At 46.5% G+C, this 18945-nt stretch overlaps 1 protein-coding gene across 2 annotated transcripts in view; it reads right to left on the reverse strand.

Moving 5' to 3' along the window:
* Positions 1–18945, reverse strand: part of ANLN (anillin, actin binding protein) — a 215497-nt gene that overhangs the window by 195561 nt on the left and 991 nt on the right. The gene's annotated exons all lie outside the window — the stretch shown is intronic.

An 18945-nucleotide genomic window follows, 5' to 3' on the forward strand; every position in this document is an offset into this window, starting at 1 on the left:
AGTAGGTGAGGCTGGTGGCGGCTCCCCTCCCTCCCTCCCTCCCTCTCCCACCCCGAGCAGATTCATCCTTCCAGAGGCGGCACGGTCTGCCTACTCGGGAGAGGCCACCGGGCAAAGATGCAGCCGGTCGCCTCTCGGCCACAAGCGGGGCGCTGCCTGCTGCTTCCCCTGCCTCGGCTTCCCCCACCTGCTCCTGCGGCGGCAGCGGGGCAGAGGCCCTGCCGGGACTCGCCCGGGCTCTCGCGGCCAAACAGGCGCGTGGCTCGCCTTCCTTTCCCACCCACGGCCCGGCATCGCCCGTGCGCCGCTGCCTTCGCGCCCGGCCTGCTTCTCGCCCAGCCGCCGGCGCTGACCATGCTGGGGACCCGGCGCGACCGGCTGCTCATTCTGCTGCTTCTCGGGGCGCTGCTCAGCGCCGATTTCTACTTCCACCTCTGGCCCCAAATGAGGCGGCGCCTCGGTCCGGCCACGGAGACGGCTGAGCCCCGCTGCTCCTGCCCCGCCAAAGAAGCCGCCGTCGCCGCCGGTCCAAAGCTCCGGACTCGGCCGCCCGCCAACCTGAGCAGCCAGGCCCCCCACTCCAAACTGAGGAGGCTATTCGCGCACCCGCTCTACAGCACCCCCGAGAGGCCGGCCGAGAAGCTGCTCAATGGGCAGGAGGCGCTGCGTTACTACCGGCGGAAAATAGCCCGCTGGAACAGGTGCGTGGGCCCGGACGTGGGGGGAAACGCGGCTCGGGCGCATAAGACCCGCGTCGGAAAAACCCGCTTGTCGCTGCGATGCCTTGCGGGGGCGGGGGTGAGGGAAGAGCGTGGGTGTTTTAAAAGGTCGCAGCCGGCCTGGGGGGCTTGCCAGCACCCCCCCGCACCCGGGTTCGGGGTGCGGGGGTTGCTGGCAAGCCCCCCAGGCCAGCTGCGACCTTTTAAAACACCCGCGCCGCTTCCCATGTGTCTCCTGGAGCCGAATGCGGAAGTTCGGCTTTGCTGTTCAGCTTCAGGCTTTGCTGTTCGGCTCCGGGAGACAGCCGCGAAGCGGCGCGGGTGTTTTAAAAGGTCGCAGTTGGCCTGGGGGGCTTCCCAGCAACCTCCCGAACCGAACCCGGGGTTCAGCAAAATTTTGCCTCTTCTTAACGAGTTACGAACCGGCGTTCGGGAGGCTTCTGAGAAGCCCCGCCGCCCGGCTGTTACCTTTTAAAACAGCCGCGCGGCTTCCCAGCAGTCTCCGAATGCAGGTTCGTAACTCGAAAAAAGTTCGTAAGAAGAGGCAAAATTTTGTCTGAACCCCGGGTTCGTATCACGAGTTGTTCGTAAGACGAGGGGTTCGTATCTTAAGGTACCACTGTATTACTATTTGAAAATAGATTAAAATGAGCTAAGACATAAATTTGTGATTATTTACATAGTTTTTAAAATAAGAATTAAGTTTATATATTTGTTAAAGTACAAAAAAGGTTAATTGGATACAACCACTCTCTTTTTTTTGTCTCTTTCTTTCTTTGTCTAAAGGTGGTAATACAAATATGAATTCTTAGTTTTTATCTTACTTTTTATTCCTGATATATTATTGTTTTCTTGGTACTTTGAATTTAATTTTTTTTTAAATTAGCAAAGTTTGATTGGGTTGGAGGTTTTTTTTTTTTAAACTAAAAATTACTATCAATTATATTAAAAGTACCAGAAAATACTACAGAAGAGCACCATCTAGAGCAGCGTTTCCCAACCAGTGTGCCATGGCACACTAGTGTGCCGCGAGACACGGTCAGGTGTGCCGCGAAGCTCCTAGGGAAGCTCCAGCTGGGCGGGCGCTGCCGGTGCCGGTACCTCCGACCTGGAGCTCCCACTCGCAACTGTCCCCTGGCTACAGCCCAATGCTGCTGTTGCTGGCACTCTCCTGCTGGGCCCCAAAGGAAGGCGGGGAAAAGGAGAGCTTCATTCTTCACGCCTCCATTTTCCCGCCTTCCTTCTTTGGGGCCCAACAGGAGAGTGCTGGCAACAGCGGCATCAGGCACTAGCCGGGGGACTGTTGCGAGTGGGAGCTCCAGGTCAGAGGCACCGGCAGCACCCCGCCCAGCTGGAGCTTCCCTGGCGTCGGCGGCAAGTGTCCTTTGGAGCCCGGCGGGAGGGCACCGGCAGCGAGAGTAGGAGGGCACCATCAGCAGCGGCACCAGGCAGTCACGGGGAGATGGCGGCGGCGAGAGGGAGCTGCAAGAGAGACAGAGAAAGAGAGACACAGCAAGAGAGACACAGAGAGAGAGAGAGACATAGCAAGGGAGAGAAAGAGAGACATAGCAAGAGAGGCAGAGAGAGAGAGAGAAAGAGAGAGAGAGAGAAAGAGAGACATAGCAAGAGGCAGAGACATAGCAAGAGAGGCAGAGAGAGAGGGAGAGAGAGAGAGACATAGCAAGAGAGACACAGAGAGAGAGACATAGCAAGAGACAGAGAGAGAGAAAAAGAGAGACAGAGAAAGAAAGATAGCAAGAGAGAGATAGAGGAAGAGAGATAGCAAGAGAGACAGAGAAAGAGAGAGAGACAGAGAGAGAAAGAAAGAGAGGTAGCAAGAGACAGTGAAAGAGAGAGAGAGCAAGAGAGAGAGAAAAAAGTAAGAGAAAGATAGCAAGAGAGACAGACAGAGAGAGAGAGAGTAAGGGAGAGAGAAAGACATAGAGGGAGGGAGGGAGAAAGAGAGCAAAAAAGAGAGGAAGAAAGAAAGAGGGATGGAGAGAGAGAAAGAAGGGAAGGAAGGAAGAGAGGAAAGAGGGAGGGAGAAATAGAGCGAAAGGGAGGAAGAAACTAGTGAATCTGGTAAAACCCCAAGCGCCCTCTGAAAGCCCTCAGGGTCCATCAGGCGGCTGGGGCGGAACCTCCTAATCGGTTCCACCTCCCTGCGGGGGAGGATTGGAGCCAGGAAATCGAGCCGCAGTAGAATATGGTCTGACCATGACAAAGGCAATGCTTCTAAAGCCCCTTAGTCTCAGACCATCATTCAATTGCCCCGAGAGGAATATCATATCGGGTGTGTGTCCACCCTCGTGAGTCGGACCCTGAACTACTTGAGTCAGGTCCATGGCTGTCATGGTGGCCATAAACTCCTGTGCCAATCCAGAGGAACCGTCAAGTGACGGCAGATTGAAGTCCCCCAGGACAAAGTCCAGGGAACTCCACCGCCAACCCAGCCACCTCCTCGAGCAGCACAGGCAGGGCTGTAGACACGTAGTTGGAAGGCAGGTACGTGAGTAACAAGCCCACCTGAACCCCTGAATCCAACTTCACAAGGAGTGACTCACAACCCGCAATCTCAGGGGCAACGAGTCTATACAGGCAAAGGTTCTCTCTGGCTATAATAGCCCCTCCCCCCCTTCCCTGGGGTCGAGGCTGATGCCATATCTGAAACCCGGCTGGGCATAATTCTGAGAGAGGAACTCCTCCCTTGAGGCCCAGCCAGGTTTCAGTCACACATGCCAGATCGGCCTACTCATCCAGGATTAAATCCTGGATGAGGAGAGCTTTGTTTACTACCGATCTGGCATTGAGCAGCAGCAGCTTGAGCCCAGGGCTTGGATTACTCTCGTCACCAGTACCCCGGGATGAGCTCACGGGCCGGAACAGGGGATCGCTTTTAAGCAGTGATCCCTTCTTCCTCCAGAACGGCTAGCCCCGTGACTCCTGCCATATCTACCTCTCCCCAGCAAGACCAGAATATTCCGGCCCTCTGCCACCCCAGAGATAGGTGCCCCTCTCCCTCCTGTCCTTCCATCGCTAGGTAGGCTAATAGGTTCCTACTATCACCAATGGTGGATTTGCAGTAAAGTTAAACTATATTGGAAAATGATAGAAAAAATGATAAAAGAAATAGTATTGCAAGAGATAGAAAACCCCCCAGAATTTTACTTACTGGGTACAACAAAGCAGAAATATAAGAAAGATATTCTCTATCTAGTTATTCATATTTTGACCGCGGCCTGGATAGTTTATGCGCAAAATTGTAAAGGGGAAAATATTCCCAAAGATGAAGAGCTAATTAAGAAAATATTGGATTGCGCAGAGATGGATATGATGACAAGAAGGTTAAATAATTAGGAGGAATCAGAATTTTATATTATTTGGAATAAGGTGTACTGTATACAGTGATCCCCCGATTATTGCGAGGGTTCCGTTCCAGGACCCCCCGCAACGAGCAGGTTTTCGCGAAGTAACGCTGCGGAAGTAAAAACACCATCTGCGCATGCGCAGATGGTGTTTTTACTTCCGCCGCAGCAGCGAGGAGCCGAAGATTGGGGTTTCCCCGCCGCCCACGCAAACTCCTCGCTGCTGCCGCGCCCGCCGTTCCAAGGTTGGGGGTCCGGGGGCTGCTAGGAAGCCCCCCATGCCGGCGGCGACGTTTTAAAGCACCCGCGCGGCTTCCCAACTGAGCCCTCAAGCCAAGCTCAGAAGTTCGCCTTTGGCGCTTGGCTTGAGGGCTCAGTTGGGAAGGCGCGCGGGTGTTTTAAAATGTCGCCGCCGACATGGGGGGCTCGCTAGCACCCCCCGAACCCCCAACCCGGGTTTGGGGGGGTGCTAGCAAGCCCCCCATGTCGGCGGCGACGTTTTAAAACACCCGCGCGCCTTCCCAACTGAGCCCTCAAGCCAAGCGAGCGGGTGCTGGGGGGGGCTTCTCTCCCTCCCGCCAGCAAGAGGGGGAAGACCCAGGGAAGCCGCCCAGCAGCTGATCTGCCCGGCGCCATCTATGCATGCGTGGCCATAGAAAAAAAGGGCGCGCATGCGCAGATGGTGTTTTGACTTCCGGGTTGAAAAATCGCAAATTAGCCTGTTCGCAATGGTCGGGAACGCAATAACCGGGGGATCACTGTATATGGATAAATAAGAAGAAAAATGTAAAACCTATGTGAGAATTACAAATACTAAAATGATTTATTTTTCCTTTTCCTTTTCTTTTTTTTCGTATGAAATTTATTATAAGGTTGAGTAAAATTTCTTCTTTTCATTTAAATTAATATGTTGACTTAAGGCATTAACAATGTATTCTTTTTCTGTAAAAAAATTTGACTTCTACAACAAGAAGGGAAATTGTAACCCCTACTTCATGTTAAATGTTTGTTTGTATGTCTGTCAATTTTTATGAAAATTAATAAAGTTTTATATATGCAAATAAAAAAAATAAAAATAAAATATGATTATAATAGGTGACTTTAATGCAATTTCAAATAGATCAATGGATCATTGAGGCAAAAAGAAAGTCAAGAAAAAGAAAACAATTTTACCAATAACATTTCAGAAAATGAGATCAGAATTACTATTAAATGATATTTGGCGGGAGAGACATCCTTTAACTAGACAGTATACTTTTTTTCCGAATTCCCATAAAATCTGGACAAGGATAGATATGGCCTGGGCCTCGACATTAACCACAGAATGTATTAAAGATATAGAGATAGATACAAATATATGGGCTGATCACAATCCCTTAGTAATTTATTGGGAAGGACACAGGAAACAAACTAAATGGCAGATGAATAGGAACGTTTTGCGAGATCCTCAATATAGAGAATGGATGGAAAAAGAATTAGAAATCTTTTTTAAAATTAATAAAAATTCAGAAACATCCCCACAAAATTTATGGGATACAACTAAGGCATATATCCGGGGCTTAACGATTTCCTATACGATAAGGAAAAATAAAGAAAAAAAGAAGCAATATGAACAATTAGAAAAAGAATTAAAGGATCTAGAAATAGCATTACAAAATAATTCATATAATGAATATACAAAAAGAAAAAGAGATCTGGTCAAACATAAAATAAATCTTATAGAACAAGAACATATAGCGGAAAAAATTAAAAGAGCTAGACAATAATACTTTGAACACGCCAATAAACCGGGAAGATGGTTAGCATTTAAATTAAGGAAACATAGACAATCAAAAATGATAAAGAAATTGGTAGATGATAAAGGAATGACAAAATTTAGAACAGAGGAAAAAATTAAAATAATCAAGGAATTCTATAAGGCCCTATACAGAAAAGAAGAAATAAAAAAAGAGATTTTTAAATATTTAAATTCATTAGACCTACCATTTTTATCAGAAGAACAACAAAAAAAGCTAAATGGTCCATTTAATATGGATGAACTTCAGATGACTTTAAAAAAAAAAAAAAACAATAAAGCCACAGGCCCCGATGCCATTCCGGCTGAATTGTATAAAATAGAAAGTAATGTATTCATGGTGAATATGTTAGAGATTTTTAATAGGATTATAATGGATGGTAAAATTCCCACATCTTGGTCAGAGGCGTTAATAACTTTAATACATAAGACAGGTACAGAGAAAGATAAAATACAAAATTTCTTTATTAAATGTTGATTACAAAATTTTTACTTCTATTTATGCAAGTCTGCGGAGAGGGGCGGCATACAAATCTAAATAATTAATTAATTAATTAATTAATTAAGACTTTAAAAAAATTTAAATGAAATAATACATGGATATCAAAATGGCTTCCTACTGGACAAATAAAAAATAATGTAAGAACGATTATTAATACATTAGAATTCTATGAACAACATCCAGAAAGACAGATGTCACTGGTATTTTTGGATGCGAAAAAAGCTTTTGATAACGTTGATTGGATGTTTATTAAAATGCAATTAAATAAAATGAGATTTGGGACAAAGTTTGTTAATGTAATAGATGCAATATACACAAACCAAACAGATAAAATTATATTGAATAATGAACAATTAGAAAGTTTTGAAATTTTTAAAGGGGTAAGACAGGGTTGCCCACTTTCACCTCTTTTGTTTATTTTAACTCTGAAAGTTTTGTTGATAAAAATAAGGGCAAATAATAAAGTTCAGCCCCTATATATGTTAAATGTATGTTTATCTTGTCTGTCTTTTATGAAAAATCAATAAAAAATATTTTTTTTAAAAAAGGAAAGGAAAGATAAGGATTCCAAAACAAAAGTTAAAAATTTCAAATTTCAAAAGGTGAATTTCAAACAGAACCAATTGATGGGCAATTTCACTATTTTAAAAGCTTTCGCTGAAATGCCACATTGCACAGTTAGCTGCCTTCTTCAATCTCAGGCCATTTTAACCCCGTCCAACAACCAAGCGAGAAACAAAGGCCTAAAATCCCATTCAGGCATTCTCCGCTTGCCATCATAGACAGAAAATCTCTGATTCCCCTCTGCAAGTAAGTCTTTCAATTCTCTTTCCATATGTAATCATTCGGCTATCCTCCCAGCTTGCATAGTCTCTGCAGCAGTGTCGGAATAGGCATGGATGCCTGTCCGGCTTCACCACAGCCAGTGCAAGACAAGCCAGTTCACCCAGTGGGGCATGCCGGCCCCTGCCAGGCCCCTGGCAGCGTCCCAAGCGTCACTCTCCCTGCAGGAGATTCTGTCTGGTCCAAAAGGACCAGAACCACCGGGCAATGGGACTTGGGGACATTTCCCAGGAGAGAGGGAAATATCCCGGTGCTGCAGTCACGAGACCTCGCCCTCCATCTCCAATACAAATTTTCTTTAAAGTTTCCAGATTCTGTTATGATTGCTAAATGAGGAATAATTACATTTTATCAGATGTCAATGAAAAAACTGAGATTACTTAGGTGCTGAGTTTATTGTGTTTTATTAAATTAATTGAAGTACAGAACAAGAAATAGTAAATAAATACAGTAATACCTCGTCTTACGAACTTAATTGGTGCCAGGAGGAGGTTCGTAAGGTGAAAAGTTCGTAAGACGAAACATTGTTTCCCATAGGAATCAATGGAAAAGCGATTAATGCGTGCAAGCCCAAAACTCAGAAACCCGGAAGCCGGCTGCCACCACCGAAGGAGGCTTGAGCCTCCCTTTGCCCCACGCTGCTTCGCCCTGCCTGTTGTCCTGGGCGAAGTGCTGGGGGGAGGGAGTCAGGAAGGTCCTCCTACTCCCCCCCCAGCCAAAAACACAAAGACAGTCTGCCGCCGCCCGCTTGAGCCAGGATGACAGGCAGGGCGGAGCAGCGTGGAGCAAAGGGAGGCTGAAACCGCCAGCGGCTTCAGCTTCCCATTGCTCCGCGGGCGGCGGCAGACCGCCTTTGTATTTTTGGCTGGGGGGGGAAGCAGGAGGCGCAGGATCGGGCAGGACTTCCCGGGCGGAAGGCGTGCCCCTCTCTGCAGCTCCTTTTTGGCTGGGAGGGAAGGTGAAATGCCGGCGGCTGTAGCAGCTGCTACGAGAGGCATTTCACTTTCCCTCCCTTCGGGGATGAAGGGGCAGGACTTCCCGGGCGGAAGGCGTGCCCCTCTCTGCAGCTCCTTTTTGGCTGGGAGGGAAGGTGAAATGCCGGCGGCTGTAGCAGCTGCTACGAGAGGCATTTTGTTTACCAGCCCCCTGAAGGTGTAGGCTGGGGTCTTTCCGAGAGAGCAAGCAGCCCGAAGCCGAAAAAAATGCGTGGAGGCTGGTAAACAAAAGGCAGAACTTTCGGCTTCTGGGTGGATGGGAGGAGGTAAGCGGCCGGAGGAATCAATGTAAAATGCCACTGGGCTGGCAACATCTCCGGCTGCTTAGCTCCTCCCATCCACCCAGAAGCCGAAAGTTCTGCCTTTTGTTTACCAGCCTCCACGCGTTTCTTTCGGCTTCGGGCTGGACAGGAGGAGCTAAGCAGCACGGAGACGTTGCCAGCCCAGCGGCATTTTACATTAATTCCTCTGGCCGCTTAGCTCCTCCCATCCATCCAGAAGCCGAAAGAAAAGATCAGAAGCTGGGGGAGTCGGGGTGTGTGGAAGAGGTCCGCAGGAGAACTGGGGGGAGCTGCGGTACCTAGACACCTGCCTTCAGCAAAATCACCCCGCGACCACCACCTTTGCCCCTGGGGGAAAGACCCCAGCCCATGCCTGCTGCTTGCTTTCCTGGGACGACGCAAAGACCACCTTCGGGAGCTTCCCAGCCGGGTCCCTTCCATGGAGCGGTGGCTGCGGTTCCCCCCAGTTCTCCCATGGACCTCTTCCACACACCCTCACCGCTCCTAGCCTCTGCGCCGCCGCCCGACTGTCAACTTGTAAAGAAGTGAGAAGATAAGGAGGAGCTGGGTGCCGATGGCGGCGGCGGCGGAGGAAGGCGAATGCTGCCCGAAGGCTGGGAGGGAGGCGGAATACAGGAGGAAGAGGAGGAAGAAGAGGGAGGCAGGGAGGAAATTCCGGAAATGACAGTCACAAGGCAGGGAAATCCCTGATGCAGTAAGAGAGCACAAGGTAGAGTGCATGCGCAGTAGGAGAGCCCACGCCCCCGGCTCGGGTTCGTAAGGTGAAAATGGTTCTTAAGACAAGGCAAACAAATCATGAACCCCGGGTTCGTATCACGAAATGTTCGTAAGACGAGGGGTTTGTATCATGAGGTACCACTGTAAATCCATAGTAGAAAGCATGTTACAGAGTCTACATCAGGGGTCTCAAATTCACGGCCTGCAGGCCAACTGAGGCCCTCAGAACAATAGTTTGCAGCCCCCATCTCAATATCAAAGTTTAATGTTAGTGCGGCCCGAGTTTGATACGAATGGCACTTTTCAGTGTTGTGTGCAGAGCTGAATAAACCTACCAATCATGGTGGGGTATATTGCTCTCAGAGATGGGACATCAGCCGGGCATATTGTGAACTTGCGCCATTACTCCGGGCTTAGAAGCGGAGGTGGAAATTGCTACTCAGCAGGACAGAAAAAAAGCAGAAAAGACACATCGGCTAAAGATTAGCCGCTAAACGCTGAAACAGTGACACCATGTGGAATTATATATTACACAGCCCCAAACATGTCTTTTTCAAAGCCTGCAGTGAAGAAAAAGGTTGGTGACAATTTCAGGAAAAGTGGGAAGTACAATATTTCTTTGTTGAGCACAGGGGCATCCCGAAGTGTCTTTATTTCGGGGGGGGGGGGAGATAAATTTTTTAAATTGTTTTTCACACCTTGCAGAGATTCCAATTTACATACCTCAAATCAAAATACAGTAATACCTCGTCTTACAAACTTAATTGGTTCCGGGAGGAGGTTCGTAAGGTGAAACGTTCGTAAGATGAAACAATGTTTCCCATAGGAATCAATGGAAAAGCCAATAATGCGTGCAAGCTCATTAGAAAAATCCAAAACATCCCAACAAAGCAAGGCGAAAAGAGCCTCTCTTGAGCTCCATGGGTCTTTCTGTCCTGTTTTTGCCCACCGCGTTCTGCTCATTTTCCCGACACCTTTCTCCTCTTGCGCTCCATGGGTCCCTCCCGTTTTTACCCACCCTGTCCTGCTCATTTTCCCCACACCTTTCTTCTCTTGAGCTCCATGGGTCCCTCCCGTTTTTACCCACCCTGTCCTGCTCATTTTCCCCACACCTTTCTCCTCTTGAGCTCCATGGGTCCCTCCCGTTTTTACCCACCCTGTCCTGCTCATTTTCCCCACACCTTTCTCCTCTTGAGCTCCATGGGTCCCTCCTGTTTTTACCCACCCTGTCCTGCTCATTTTCCCCACACCTTTCTCCTCTCTTGAGCTCCATGGGTCCCTCCCGTTTTTACCCACCCTGTCCTGCTCATTTTCCCCACACCTTTCTCCTTTTGAGCTCCATGAGTCCCTCCCGTTTTTACCCACCCTGTCCTGCTCATTTTCCCCACACCTTTCTCCTCTTGAGCTCCATGAGTCCCTCCCGTTTTTGCCCACCCTGTCCTGCTCATTTTCCCACCCTTCTCCTCTCTTGAGCTCCATGAGTCTTTTCTTCCCGTTTTTTCCCACCCCACTCTCCTAATCTCCCCCACACCTTTCTCCTCCCTTGAGCTCCATGAGTCTTTTCTTCCTGTTTTTGTCCCCCCAACTCTGCCCTTTTTTGCGATCCTGGGATTCCCCTCCTGGGATTTCCCTACAGCATCGCATTTTTGCGGAAGTCAGGAGGTGGGGTTTCCCATGGACGGGAGCCTCGAGGGATCCCAGGATCGCAAAAACTTGGAACGAAAGTCTGGAGGCGGGGCATCCCAGCGTCTGTGGCAGGTTCGTAAGATGTAAAAAGTTCGTAAGAAGAGGCAAAAAAATTCCAAACCCTGGGTTCGTATCTCAAAAAGTTTGTATGACGAGGGGTTCGTATCACGAAGTACCACTGTATAATACAATACAATGTCAAATGCCAAATTCTTAGTTAAATTATTAATTTTTTCTAATTATTTATCCAATTATTTCTGGTATATATCATTCATCCTGTGCTACCTCCTTTCCAAATGCTATCATCTGGATTTTAGATAATGTTCTTTGCTTTCATTTATATTTAAAGTGCTATAGCTATCTAAATTTCTCTTGGCTATTTGCTATTTTTCCTAACTATGCCATCGTACTTCAGTTCCTTTCTAGCGTTCTTAGAAAACACATTCTTACTTTCATTTGAAAAAAAGCCCTCATTTTATCGTAGCTGCCCTTAAAAATAGAAAATATCCAAATTTATGTTTCTTTAAAAGCCCAGGAAGGAAAGAAAAAAAGAAAAAAAAAGGAAAGGAAAAAAAGAAGAGAGGAAAAGAAAAAGAAAAAAAGAAATATTATTCATATCGTATCTTAATCTATACATAGAAGGACGGGTTGTTGTTAGAAATTTTAAAATACATCTCCTACTCAATTTGTTTCACTTCTTTCATTAATATCAGTATATCGTTTCTACTTTAACAGATCAAAATAAATATAAATCATTATTATTCCATTATTTTGTGCGAAAAGTATCTTCCATTTAAAAAGACCAAAGTATTAATATTCTTCTCTAATCTAGATATTTTCCACTGCCGTTCTTAGTGTGATAACCTTCCCTAATCTAGAAGGCCTGCTGCCAATCCCAGTGTAATTATCTTCTCTAATCTGTGTGTTACTGTCATATCAGTGCAATAATATTCTCTATTCTAATTATTTTAACTGCTACATGCAGTGATCTTCCCTAATCTATATATTTCCCTAATCTATATATTATCCCTAATTCTAAATATCTTCCACTATCGAACTCAGTGTGATCATTTTCCCATATCCATTCATTTTAACTCTACATTGTTTCATCTGTCTTTTTCTTTTAATGCCTCATAGTTAATGCTAGTTATTATCCCATATTAATCCTACTCCTGTTATTATAGCTCTCCTCCCTTTTCTTTTCCCCGTCCTCCCTCTTTGTTTATCACCATAAATCAAATAGGCAATTTATAATTCAATCAATCAGAATAATAAAAAAAGAAAGAAGAGAGCAAAAAAGATAAAAAAGGTCATCCAAAAATAATCATAATCATCAAATATCTCATCTATCTTATGTGCAATGATCAAAACTATTTTTAATTTTTTCATTTATGAGCCATTTTCTCCTCTTATATAACTCTTGCATTTTACACTTTATATCACTTGCTTATATATTTGTGTATATATATATATATAAAGTACAGTGATACCTCTTCTTATGAACTTAATTTGTTCCGTGACCATGTTAGTAAGTAGAAAAGTTCGTAAGAAACAATGTTTCCCTTAGGAATCAATATAAAAGCAAATAATGCGTGCAATCCCAAAACTCACTCCTTTTGCCTTATTACCGCTGGCAACTAAACCTCCTCGCGAAGTTTTCAGTGCTGCGGAAACTAAACAATTGCCTGTCTCCAAACCAGATGAAAGAAACGCCCCCCCACCATCCTCAGAGCCCGCAGCGCTCCAGTTTTGCTCCTCATTAGTTGACACACTGACCTCCCCCTAAACCGCGTCTTCATCGCCTGCGCTTCGCTGAGAACTGGAGCTCGGCGGCTCAATCCCCGTGAGCAAAGGGGAAGGAAAGGACCATCCCCCGGTTCCCTACAGCATTCAGGAACACATACCCCCACACCACCCAAAAAAAGCCAGCCACACTGCCCAAGTGGAGAGCGCTCTGGACTCCTCCCTTCGCCGAGTGGACTCCTCATGCGGGCCCTTCTGCCGCCCCTCACAACTTTTCTGCTCTCTTCTTCTTCCTCAGCGGTTTGCGGGGAGGCGTCGGGAAGGGTCCATGGAGATGGAAGGTGGGAGGAATTAAAGCCCACTGCTTTGGGCACCTTGATGGGACTCCTCCAGAGGAAGCGGGTGCCAGGGACAGATTGAGAGCCAGGGAGCTTTGTCGGAGGCCGAAGCACTGGATTCCCCTTTGCTGCTGCTGCCAAAAACACTTTCAAGGAGGGTGGAAGCCCTGCTGGCTGACAAGCCGAAAGGCAGCTTCCCTCCTCCACCCGCCCCCGAACAAAGATCAGAATGCCAGCGGTCATCAGGCAAAAGGAGTGAGTTTTGGGATTGCAGGCATTATTCAGTTTTACATTGATTCCTATGGGAAAAATTGCTTCTTCTTACGAACTTTTCTACTTACAAACCTGGTCACGGAACCAATTAAGTTAGTAAGACGAGGTACCACTGTACTTGTTTAATTGTCAAAAAATACATAGATTGCCCTCGGAAGATAGGTGGTAGCTCATGATTTGTCAAGTTGCCATTATAAAACAAGAATCAGGAGCAACCCAACACCTAAAAGACATCTAAGGTGAGATGATTCATAAATAACAATCGACCAATTTTTATTTGGTCACAGACCAGCAAAGGAAGGAAAAAACCCACACTTAATTAGGATAAAAAAGAAAAGAAATAACTGTTCTAAAATACCCAGGAAATATTTTTTTAAATATACCATGACACAGTGTACAAACAAGTCTAGTACTTATCTGTGGTTAAAGAAATAAAATTAGACTGAACCAATAAGAATAAGGTTAAAATAAAAAAAAAGTTAGGACAATGTTAGTAAAGAACTAAAATAATAATTTCTGGCAAGCATCAATGTACAGGGAACAGTACAAAATACCATGTTCCATCATTTCAGTTATTCCTCTTTGAGCCTATAGTATCTGATCAAAAGGGATCTTCTGTATTTCCTTTACCTAGCAATTATTATATGGCTTTACCTAACCAAAATAAAGCCGTTGTACATTTCAGAATTATTAGGTAACTAGTTTAACCCTGCTGTTCTGTTGGGGTCCCTTTTAGACCCAAAACAAAGCTTGAGACCCTGTAAAAAAAGTTATGTGCCCAAACTCTATTCAATATGCCCCTGGCTTGCTGCTATGTTCTGTGCCCTAACTCTCTTCAATATGCCCCTGGCTTGCTGCTACGTTCTGTGCCTGAACTCTCTTCAATATACCTCTGGCTTGCTGCTACATTCTGTGCCCGAACTCTCTTCAATATGCCCCTGGCTTGCTGCTACGTTCTGTGCCCGAACTCTCTTCCAAAATGTCACTTGCCTGCTGCTACGTTCTTTGCCTGGTCTCTCTTCGAAAATGTCCCTTGCCTGATACTATGTTCTTTGCCCGATCTGGCTTCCAAAGTAACCTCTCACTCGCTGCTTCCTCTGGTCGCTGCTTTGTAAAAAAAAAAAAGCCTTAAAGTTTTGGATTTTCCTAATTGGTTTGCACCCATTATTAGCTTTTACATTGATTCCTATGGGAAACATTGTTTCATCTTACGAATCTTTCTACTTACAAACCTGGTCACGGAACGAATTAAGTTCTTAAGACAAGATACCACTGTACATTATAAAACCTTATTTTTTTCCATATAAACATGTTTAATGTAGTGACAAACAATTCAAAATTATGCCATATCATTTTAATTAAAATGTAAATAGCTTTGCTTCTACAAAAGTTTATATTCAAATTTGGCATAATGGAGAACAAGGCAGGGGTGTCAAGCTCAATTTCATTGACGCTCACTGTTCACTCTAAGTTGTGCGCATATGCGAGCACGCCCCCCAAAATACCCCCCGCACACCCTTTTCCAAGGGCGCGTGCTCCCCATCCTCCTGGCAGCCCACGGGAGGGCGGGGAGGCGCCAGCAGTAGACATGAGTGGAAGGAAAGGGAGCTGCGGCCACACCTGCCTCCCCACGGTGCCTCCAGCCCCCTCGCGCTGCTGGCCTCTCACCGCTGCCCCCCGCCTTCCCAATCCGCCCCCTCTCCGGCTTTCTCCTCCTCCGCCTCCCACCTTGGGGTGCGACTTCTCCCGCAGCGGTGGCTGCAGCAACAGTAGCGGCTGTGGCTTCGCCTCCTCCTCATCCGTGCTCCCAGCCAGGGGGCTGCAAAAGGGTTTTCTCCACACGCTTCAGGAATGCCCACCCCACCCCTCTCGCAGCCACTTCGCTGGGAGCGCTTTCGTCCTGGGCTTTCAGCAACGGGGCTGCAGTAGAGGCAGGGTAGGTGTTCCTGAAGTGCTCGGAGAAAGCACTCTCGCAGCCCCCTTGCTAACAGAGAAAGAGAGAGAGAGAGCAACAGACAGCAAGATAGAGAGAGGGAGAGAGAAAGTAAGTGAGAAGGAGAAAGAGGGGAGAGAGAGAGAGATAGCAAGAGAGAGAACAAGAGAAAGAAAGAGAGAGAAAGAGTGAGAAAGAAAGCAATAGAAAGAGAGAAAGAAAACAAGAGTGACAAAGCGAGCGAGAGAGAGAAAGAAAACGAGAGAGAGAGAGAGAGCAACAGACAGAACGAGATAGAGGGAGAGAGAAAGTGAGAAAAAGAGAGAGAGAGCAAGAGGGGGAGAGAAAGAGAGAGAAATGACTTGATTTAAGGTAAAAAAACACCCAAATAATAAGAGAGAAAAAACCCCAGGTGTGTGTGTGTGTGTGTGTGTGTGTGTGTGTGTGTGAACCATTTCCAATAGCCCTCACCTGTTATTGGAAATGGTTCAAGAGTTCACACATACACACACACACACAAGGGGGGAGGAGACAGGGATGGAAAAAGAGAAGTTAGTAATAATAGTAATAGATTTTGGTTTTGTTTTATTATTAATTTATTTTAATAAAAAAGAAGGTAATTTTTTTTCTTATTTATTTGTTTGTTTGTTTTATTTATTTATTTATACTTCTATGCCGCCGAGTCCCAAAGGGACTGCCACTCAGACACTATACTTTTCCGCCCACACCGAAAAAAATTAGAGGGAACATTGTTGACGGTTGGATCAAAACTGTGGTTGTCCTCCTGGAGCCACGTAGAGTACTTGGCCAGAAAGGAAGGGGCATGGCTGGGCTGGTCACAACTGACTAGGCATCACCAGGGGGCATGGCCAACTGGACATCGCTCCCAGGGTGGCGCTTGTGGGAGCCAAGCAGGATTAGGGACCGAACCCAGGGGTCTCTGCTGGGAGGGATGGTGGCTGGATGAAGTGAGGCAAGACAAGACAGAGAGTGGGGCAGCTACAACTGAAAACTCATATGCCACTATGCACTACCACCCTTTGTGTGCAGGGAAGATGGTTTCCAGCTATAGACGCAGCCTGCTGGTCCCTCAGCTGGCACATGCTGAGGCTCCAAAGGCCACCGCCACCACTGGGCTGGCCATTCAAGAAGTGGCGGGAGGAATGTGATACAGTTTGCTGGATGCACTAACTCTTCCCACTGTCTGTTTGGGCTTGTGGTTGGAGAGCAGGTCGCTGCTCATCATTTTCTCTTTGGCCTTCTCGCAGGTCTTACCCTTGATCTGCATGTGGAGCGTGTTCCTTTCATGCACCTGACTACAGAGGCTCACAGCAGTACTGAGCTGCACAAGAGGAGTGCTTTGCCAGTAGCAGACCCAACAAGCGGAACCTGATGGGGCTTTCCCAAAGGATGGTGGGTGGCAGGGTAGGAAGCACCGCATATCCCAAAGCTGAAGGAAGAGGGCCTTACAGCCACGAGCACCAGTTCATGCAGTACTCTGCCAAGCAAAAGGAAGCCCCGCTACCCCCAAGTTGCCCTACCATGCCTTCCAGGAATGACAGCCAAATAGTGAATTTGGCTGCAACCCTCAGCTCAGAATAGAGATGGGGTGGTGGGCTGCAAGGAAAAAGGCTGCCTTCAGTCCAGGGAAAGGATCACAGCCTCGAGAGCTCTATCTGAAGGAGTTGCATTGGCCAGGCAGCGCTCCAAAAGCTTCTTCCCATTGAGCAGCCTCAGTGAAGAAGGTGCATCATTGGTGGCAATCGTCAGCCACTCAGCAGATGCGCCCAGTCCAAAGGAGGTAAAGCGGCCAGCTAGAAAGGCTGAGGTGATAAAGCATGCCCAGGTCTAACAGGCAAAAAAGAGCACCGTGAGTGGGGAAAGCCAGATCCCCATTGTCACCCTGACCGCTGAGGCCCAGCCAATGGGGGAGGTATGTGATCTTGGCTGGGCTTAGGTGACCATTGTGCTGATGTGGATCTAGCTTTTCCCCCTCGCAATAATCACCTTTTTCCTGATATGAATGGGCGTGCTTTACCACAGGGTGTCCAGGGGAAAGCATTTTGAAATTCCCTGATATTTCCCTGACATTTCCCTGTAACTTGCAATCTAGTTAAGGCGCGATCATAGATGATGTCATACCAAACGGTTAAGCCGTGGAGAAATATCGGTAGCTGAGGAAGCAAGTTGCCACAGTTATGCTCATTTTTACTTGACTCTGTCAGGTAGCACGATCCGTTCTTTTTTTTTACATGGTTTTCCCTGGCTTTTAAACATTTTAATACAGTTTGGGGGGCTTTTCCCTGATTTATTGTTTTTTTCACAAATTCCCTGATATTTCCTGAACCGCCGATTTCCCTGATAATTTTCTATTTCCCTGTTTTCCAGGTTTCCTCGACACCCTGTTACCACCTCTACTTGGCCTTTCTAGTTGTCCTCTTCACCTCATTTGGGCTGGGTGAGCCTGGTGCTCTGGGTGGTGACGGCAGCAACCTAATGGTCTGTATGAGCTGCTGGCAGCCTCAGTGATGGCGAAGTGCATCAACTGCATGAGAGGAATACGTTCCATGTGCAGGCTAAAGGAAGCAAGATGACCAGTGACAACCTGCTCTCCAAACACAAGCAAAACAGACAGGATGAAGCAGGCGGGCCAATGGCATTTGGCAGCCGCTGCCCCAATCTTCTCACCTTGTGGCAGTGCAGTAGCCAGAGGCAGAGACATGCAATCCAGCCTGTTGGATGCACTGGGCACTTGCCCTGTGCATATAAGATGAAGCAGGTGCATCCAGTGGGGCACATCATGTGCCTCCCCCTCCGACTCTGCCTGCTACTGACCTGCCTGTTTCATAGAGGGCCAGCTGCAGAGTCCCTGTTGGGTGACATCTCCACCCTCTTTGTAAACACACCTGAAAGGCTGGTGAATGGAAATGGTAAGAGGCTAGTCCATGTCATTTTGGCCTTGCCCGTCACATCCTGGCAAGCGTGCATGTGCACAGGAAGGTGCACATTTCATTCTATTGTGCTTCTGGGCTCCTGCTACCTCTATATTTGTGCCCATCAGGATGGGCCAGGCCAAAACAACATGGGTCAACCCATTACTGTTTCCAGGATGGCCACATGGGCCAGATCTGACCACATCACAGGCTGGATCTGGCCCATGGCAATTAAGTTTGACACCCATATTATATTACAAAGGTTTTTTAATTACATTAATTGGATCCAGATGTATTCTTATGTTTTCTTTTATATGTTGTGAGCTGCCCCGAGTTGTTGACAGACTTAATGTCTTACTTGCAGAAAACTTTTGGAGGGTCTTTTATGCTCCAGCCAGGAATGACCTAACTATTTAGTGTTTGCTCATTTCTAACCTATAGTTTTTACATTGTAAATTCTTTCACAGCTGTTTGTTATTCCTTTTATACCAATTTATAGTACAATCAGGCTATAATCAGGGGCTGTTAAATTTTAATCTTTATGCACTATTTAGAAACAAAGGCAATTTTAAGGATCATAGTTCAGATTATTTGATAACTGATCATCTTTTTGTACAAGAGATGTAAATATAAATTTCTGTTTAGTTAAACATTGAATTAATTTGAGACCTGCTCTAAAAGTAATACCCAGCTTTTGTAGAATTAAATTATAATATATTTTTTTAGAATGGAAGTGATTTTAAGCAAAACCCAGTTTGTGGTTGATCAGCTTGTTCTATTTACATCCTTACCTCTAAAACT

The sequence above is a fragment of the Erythrolamprus reginae genome, chromosome Z (assembly GCF_031021105.1).
Source record: "Erythrolamprus reginae isolate rEryReg1 chromosome Z, rEryReg1.hap1, whole genome shotgun sequence".
NCBI classification, from domain to species: Eukaryota; Metazoa; Chordata; class Lepidosauria; order Squamata; family Dipsadidae; genus Erythrolamprus; species Erythrolamprus reginae.